Raw genomic sequence first — 7,392 nt, 5'->3', positions numbered from 1 at the left:
GACCAAGCAAGTCCAGCAGCCGTGCCCTGGCATCGGCTGCTGGCATCGTGCCCTGGCATCCTGGGCAGCCGTGCCCAGCATGCTGAAAGTCACCTGTGCAGGGGATGAGAAATAGACCAGCACTCCAGCTTCATTCTTTTAGTTTATTTTAACTCAGAACCACATCAGAAATAAGTTTGAGGCTCTGATCCTCCATGCACACATGGACAGCGTGCGCTCCATTTCCTAATAAAATGAATGAAAAGAGTAAAAAGCATAGTCACATACTATGCCAGTATGCTAGCCATACAAAATGGAAAATGAGTGCGACTTAAGTCTGGACTTGAAAGTCAGACATAGGTTGCGTGCTGAACATGATTCCTGACAAATAGCTCAGAATAGTGCCGTACATTAAACCCTATGTCTCTGCAGGCACAGTTGTATGGTGCATCCATAAAGTATTCACGGCGCTTCACGTTTTAAACATTTTATGTTACAGCTTTATTCCAAAATGGAATAAATTCATTCTTCCCCTCAAAATTGTACTCACAGAACCCCATAATGACAACATGAAAAAAAATTTTTTAAATTTTTTGCAAATTTATTAAAAATAAAATAATCAGAAATCACACGTATAACCCCAATTCCGAAGAAGTTGGGACGTTGTGTAAAATGTAAATAAAAACAGAATACATTGATTTGCAAATGCTCTTCACCCTATATTCAATTGAATACACCACAAAGACAAGATATTTAATGTTCAGACTGATAAACTTTATTGTTTTTGTGCAAATATTTGCTCATTTTGAAATGGATGCCTGCAACATGTTTCAAAAAAGCTGGGACAGTGGTATGTTTAGTGCTGTGTTACATCACCTTTCCTTCTAACAACACTAAGTGTTTGGAAACTGAGGACACTAATTGTTGAAGCTTTGTATGTGGAATTCTTTCCCATTCTTGCTTGATGTACGGCTTCAGTTGTCAACAGTCCGGGGTCTCCTTTGTTGTATTTTGCACTTCATAATGTGCCACACATTTTCAATGGGCGACAGGTCTGGACTGCAGGCAGGCCAATCTAGTACCTGCACGCTTTTACTATGAAGCCACGCTGTTGTAACACGTGCAGAATGTGGCTTGGCATTGTCTTGCTGAAATAAGCAGGGATGTCCCTGAAAAAGACATTGCTTGGATGGCAGCATGTGTTGCTCCAAAACCTGGATGTACCTTTCAACATTGATGGTGCCATCACAGATGTGTAAGTTGCCCATGCCATGTGCACAAAAACACCCCCATACCATTACAGATGCTGGCTTTTGAACTTTGTGCTGGTAACAATCTGGATGGTTCTGGATTTGTCCAGAGGACACGACGTCCATGATTTCCAAAAACAATTTGAAACGTGGACTCATCAGACCACAGCATACTTTTCCACTGCATCTGTCCATTTCAAATGAGCGCGGGCCCAGACAAGGTGGCGGTGTTTCTGGATGTTGTTGATGTATGGTTTCTCTTTGCATGGTAGAGTTATAACTTGCACTTGTAGATGTAGTGACAAACTGTGTGAACTGACAATGGTTTTCTGAAGTGTTCCTGAGCCCACGCGGTAAGATCCTTTACACAATGATCTCAGTTTTTAATGCTGCCTGAGGGATTGAAGGTCACGGGCATTCAGTGTTGGTTTTCGGCCTTGCTGCTTACATGTACAAAGTTCTCCAGATTCTCTGAATCTTCTGATTATATTATGGACTGTAGATGATGGAATCCCTAAATTCCTTGCAATTGAATGTTGAGAAACATTGTTCTTAAACTGTTGGACTATTTTTTCACGCAGTTGTTCACAAAGTGGTGATCCTCACCCCATCTTTGCTTGTGAAAGGCTGAGCCTTTTGGGGATGCTCCTTTTATACCCAATCATGACACTCACAATTAGTGTCCTCAGTTCCCAAACACTTATTGAGTGTTGTTAGAAGGAAAGGTGATGTAACATAGTGGTAAACATACCACTGTCCCAGCTTTTTTGAAACGTGTTACAGGAATCCGTTTCAAAATGAGCAAATATAAATAAATATCTTGTCTTTGTGGTGTATTCAGTTGAATATAGGTTGAAGAGAATTTGCAAATCATTGTATTCTGTTTTTATTTACATTTCGCACAAAGTCCCAACTTCAATGGAACTGGGGTTGTACATAAGTATTCACACCCTTTACTCAATACTTTGTTGATGCATGTTTGGCAGCAATTGTGCCTTTTGGCAAAGTCCAGGAAGGCTGCCATGTGCCTTTTACTAAGTAGTGGCTTCTGTCTGGCCACTCTACCTTACAGGCCCAATTAGTGGATTGCTGCAGAGATGTTGTCCTTCTGGAAGGTTCTCCACTCTCCACAGAGGAATGCTGGAGCTCTGACAAAGTGACCATTGGGTTTTTGGTCACCTCCCTGAAAAAGGCCCTTCTCACCCGATCACTCAATTTTGACGGGTGGCCAACTCTGGGAAGAGTCCTGGTGGATCTGAACTTCTTACATTTACAGATAATGGAGGTCACTGTGCTTATTGAGACCTTCAAAGCAGCAAAAATGTTTCTGTACCCTTCCCCAGATTTGTGCCTCAAGACAATCCTGTCTCAGAGGTCTACAGTCAATTCCTTTGACTTCATGTCTGGTTTGTGCTCTGACATGCACTGTCAACTGTGAGACCTTATATGTAGACAGATGTGCGCCTTTGACTGAATGTACCCCAAGTGGACTCCAATTAAGCTGTAGAAACATTTCAAGGATGATCACTGGAAACAGGAGGCACCTGAGCTCAATTTTGAGCTTCATGGCAAAGGCTGTGTATAAGTATGGACGTGTAATTTCTTAGGAGTTTTTTGTTGTTGTTAATATTTTTAATAAATTTGCAAAAATCTAAAAAAAAACCCCACCTTTTTTCACATTACTGGGTATTGTGAGTAGAATTTTGATGGGGAAAAAAAAAAAACAAATTTCATCCATTTTGGAATAAGGCTGAAACATAACAAAATGTGGAAAAAGTGAAGCACTGTGAATACTTTCCGGATGCACTCTACTGCGTTCTTTGATCAGTTGTATTTTTTTATTCTCCATCTTGACTTAGTAATGAGACATTGTCATTTGCTCCATCTCCAGGTGTCTCAGCTTTCTCAGCACATCAATAAAAAAGACGTGAAGCTGCTTTCGGGGCCAGTGACAAGAAAGTACATGGGTAGAAAATGGATTGTTCTCATGACTATTCATACATTTTTTTTCCTGGATGATTTAAGCTTTACAGGCAAAGACAAATCCCTCTGACAGGAAGGACTTCTTCAAGATGACAGAGGTCCAAAAGCTTCAAGGGTAATTTTAAACTCTTCGTAGAAAAGATTTTTTTTAACCTGCATGTCCTGCCACTATGTACATAACATGTAAGACACATTGTCAGTGTGTGTGTGTGTGTGTGGGGGGGGGGGGGGGGGGAGTACGTACAGTAGCGTTCAGTATAATAGTAGTGCTATGTGACTAAAAAGATTAATCCAGGTTTTGAGTATATTTCTTATTGTTACATGGGAAACAAGGTACCAGTAGATTCAGTAGATTCTCACAAATCCAACAAGACCAAGCATTCATTAAGGCTATGAAATTGGGCTATTAGTAAAAAAAAGTAGAAAAGGGGATGTTCACAATAATAGTAGCATCTGCTGTTGACGCTACAAACTCAAAACTATTATGTTCAAACTGCTTTTTTAGCAATCCTATGAATCAATAAACTAGTATTTAGTTGTATAACCACAGTTTTTCATGATTTCTTCACATCTGCGAGGTATGGAATCAACCAACTTGTGGCCAACTTGTGGCACCTTTCAGCTGTTATTCCACTCCAAGATTCTTTAACAACATTCCACAATTCATTCACATTTCTTGGTTTTGCTTCAGAAACAGCTTTTTTGGTGTCACCCCATAAGTTATCAATTGGATTTGGGTCCGGGGATTGGGCACCCAGACAGCAAATCCGGGCCGGATGTAGTCCAACATCTGGTAACAATCCTGAAAACAGATCCGGTCCAGACAGTTTTTGCACCCTGGCCCAGATCCGGCACAGCTCCGCTTTACAGTTCTGGAACAGATCCGGACCAGATCTGAACTGGATCCACAAAACACCAACCGTTTACAGACCATATCTGGCACGGATCTGGGACAGATGTGGTCCGCATCACTTCACTGTGAAATGTGGCTTGAATTCAGAGTTTGGGGGTCGTCTCACAAACTGTCTGCAGCCCTTGAACCCAAAAAGAACAATTTTACTCTCATCAGTCCACAAAATATTCCTCCATTTCTCTTTAGGCCAGTTGATGTGTTCTTTGGCAAATTGTAACCTCTTCTGCACGTCTTTTACAAAGTCCCTCTGTTAAATTCTTGCACATAAATTAGCTTCACACAGGCGTCTTCTAACTGTCACAGCACTTACAGGTAACTCCAGACTGTCTTTGATCATCCTGGAGCTGATCAGTGGGTGAGCCTTTGCCACTCTGGTTATTCTTCTATCCATTTTGATGGTTGTTTTCCGTTTTCTTCCACGTGTCTCTGTTTTTTTTGGTCCATTTTAAAGCATTGGAGATCATTGTAGATGAACAGCCTATAATTTGTTGCACCTGCGTATAAGTTTTCCCCTCTCCGGTCAACTTTTTAATCAAACTACGCTGTTTTTCTGAACAATGTCTTGAACGTCCCATTTTCCTCAGGCTTTCAAAGAGAAAACTTTGTAACTTTGTACTTTGTAATGGGGCTCGATTATTTTCAGCATGTGTTTCAAACAGAGTCAGGTCACCCTTAAAGCATTCCTTAAATGAATGACAGTGACTACTTTGAAGTTTTCTTCATATCTTTATAGATCGTTGGATTTGACAGATAAAATACAATTAGTAGTCATGCTCATTTCACGCAAACGTGAATACAACTCTTAACCACAGCAAAGCATGCTGAGTAAACAACAACTGAGCAAATGGACGTCTTCCTTGCAGTGTTGCAGTGCACAGCAGAAAAACAGAATGTAAATAGTAACAGTGAAATGCCATAGTTAGCTGGGTTTGCACTGGACTCATGCCCTCTTGGACAATATCAGATTCTGCGCCCTGTCAATGAGATCAAATGATCCGATCCATGTGTGATAATCCATCATCAATTATTAAAGGAGGAACTGGAATAATCCCAAACAGCAGACTGCACGCTGTCTACAGAGACAAATAAAAGCCAGTCTTTTGTCCGATCATGAAACAGAGTTGTCCCAAACAGTTAAGCTAATATATTATGAGGCTATCTTTTCTTCTACTTCTTCTGAAGAAGTAGTGTAAACAAAAAGAGGTCGCATAAAGAACAAACAGAACATTAAGAAGAAAAACATTTTTTGGTAAGAAATTTTTTTTTTTAAGTGGAAGACCACAGTCTTGAATAAAAAGGAATATATATATATTTTTTATTCTATTTGGAAGAAAACTTATTTGGACTGTGAAACAATGACAGCTGTTAAGGGTCCTGTGCAAAAACTGAACAAGAAGCAGAAAATTAACCACGAGTTCATTATTTCTTACAAACGTACTATAAAGCAGTTTTTCAAACATTTAATTGCATCGCACGTTTACCTCACATATAATTGATCAGTGGCTTAAAGAAGCAGTTTACTTACATTTTGTACCTTGTATAGTAACTAAATAGTTGTATAGTAATTATATAAATTATAATAATAGTTTGTTAGCTGTGCTCCTTAACACCAAGTGGGCCTTATAGATAATCCTCCAATTCAATTCATTTTGATTCTTGTTTCATGAAGTGGTAAATACAACTTATGTTCCTTCAAATATGGTAATCACTCCACAAAGTAACCAGTTCAGTTGAGGACAAAACACAGAGGCAATTCCGTTTGAAAGGCAGGAGGTCAAAAGATGTAGGTGAACCATATGCACCAGACTCCAAAGGAGTGGGCTAAAACACAAAATCACAGACAGGCAGAAAAAGTTACCAACAGAGATACATGACAGCACAATGGAAGATTTGCCATTACACACAAAGTGTTGTGGCACAAGGAAAATGGAGAGAAGGGCTTAAATACACTAGATATGTAATCAGGGTGATAAGGAACAGATATGGAGGAACACATGTAAAATGCCACAGAAACAGGCACAGGAAGAGAATGTCAGAATAAAACAGGAAGTGACAAAGATGGAGTGCAACTACGGTAGGTAGACACTTGATTCTTACAAGATGGGTACTTCACGGGCACAGACAAGCTGATTATACTTTAGGGTTGTTTGATGCATGTATTTTCATATTGATGATACTGAAGTGAGAGCCTTTTTCAAAAATGCTTCAGACTATGAGAATATGTGCACACTATGGTGACACAACTAGGATGGCACAGATGTGCTAATTTCCATATAGGCATGAAAGATAGAGACCTTGATCTTGAAATCACAGTGTGGTTATTGCAATTATTCTTGTCCTAAAGTGTTTAGTTAATTAAGGGCTGCTATTGTTTTCTGTTTCATTTATCTTTTTTCATCTTCCAGTTTGTCATCTTGCCTCACTTATCATCTTTTTTGTATTAAAAAATTTATACCACTTTTTAAGTAAAATCTTCCTCCTTGTATCTAAAACCATAATAGTTGACTGCAGCAGATGAAAACCAGAATCAAAAATAATCAAGATTCAATATGAACATCTATAATTTAAATAATAACCATACCATTGTCATTTCACATTACAGCCGTACTCATACATGCTTGATCTCTGTAATTATCTTACTGGTTTTCACTCTGTATTCATTTCAAAGACTGTTTTCCTTTTCTCCACTTCCCTGACCTTTCTGTGTGATTACATCACTATTCCCCATCAGTGCGCTGACATTTCCCTGCTTGCCCTTGATGTTCATTACAACCCTCATGGGAGCAAGCAGCAAGGCCATGAAGTTCAGAGGCTAAAGCAGGTGATTAGCCTGTGCTTGATGGTGGCAACGATGGCAACAGAAAGAGTACAGTCTGTTTAGCCGTCAGTCCAAAGCAGACAGTGAAGTTACAGACAAATATAAAATCTATTACAGAAAGAGGGCGTGGTCACCAATTGGTTAAGTGTGCTCCTTTCCAGTACTGAAGGCTCTTGGTTCAAGGCTACCCCTGCCCATTCTCTGTGTGATGTGTAGTTGTATCCAGTGTAAAACCTGCCCCAAATCAACATGCAGCGCCAACTCAGATCTGCTTTGGCAAGCGAAACAAGAAAGAAGAAAATTAGGAATTCCTTTTGGCTTCTCCCATTTTGCTCACTGTAGACATGTTATCAACCCGCATGTTGATTTGGCACAAGTTTTACAAAAAAAAAAACAAAAAAACAAAACAAAAAAACAAACAAAAAAAAAAAACATCACATCTCCAGGAG

This window comes from Thalassophryne amazonica, chromosome 4 (assembly GCF_902500255.1).
Source record: "Thalassophryne amazonica chromosome 4, fThaAma1.1, whole genome shotgun sequence".
NCBI classification, from domain to species: domain Eukaryota; kingdom Metazoa; phylum Chordata; class Actinopteri; order Batrachoidiformes; family Batrachoididae; genus Thalassophryne; species Thalassophryne amazonica.
This window is presented reverse-complemented; position numbering follows the sequence as displayed.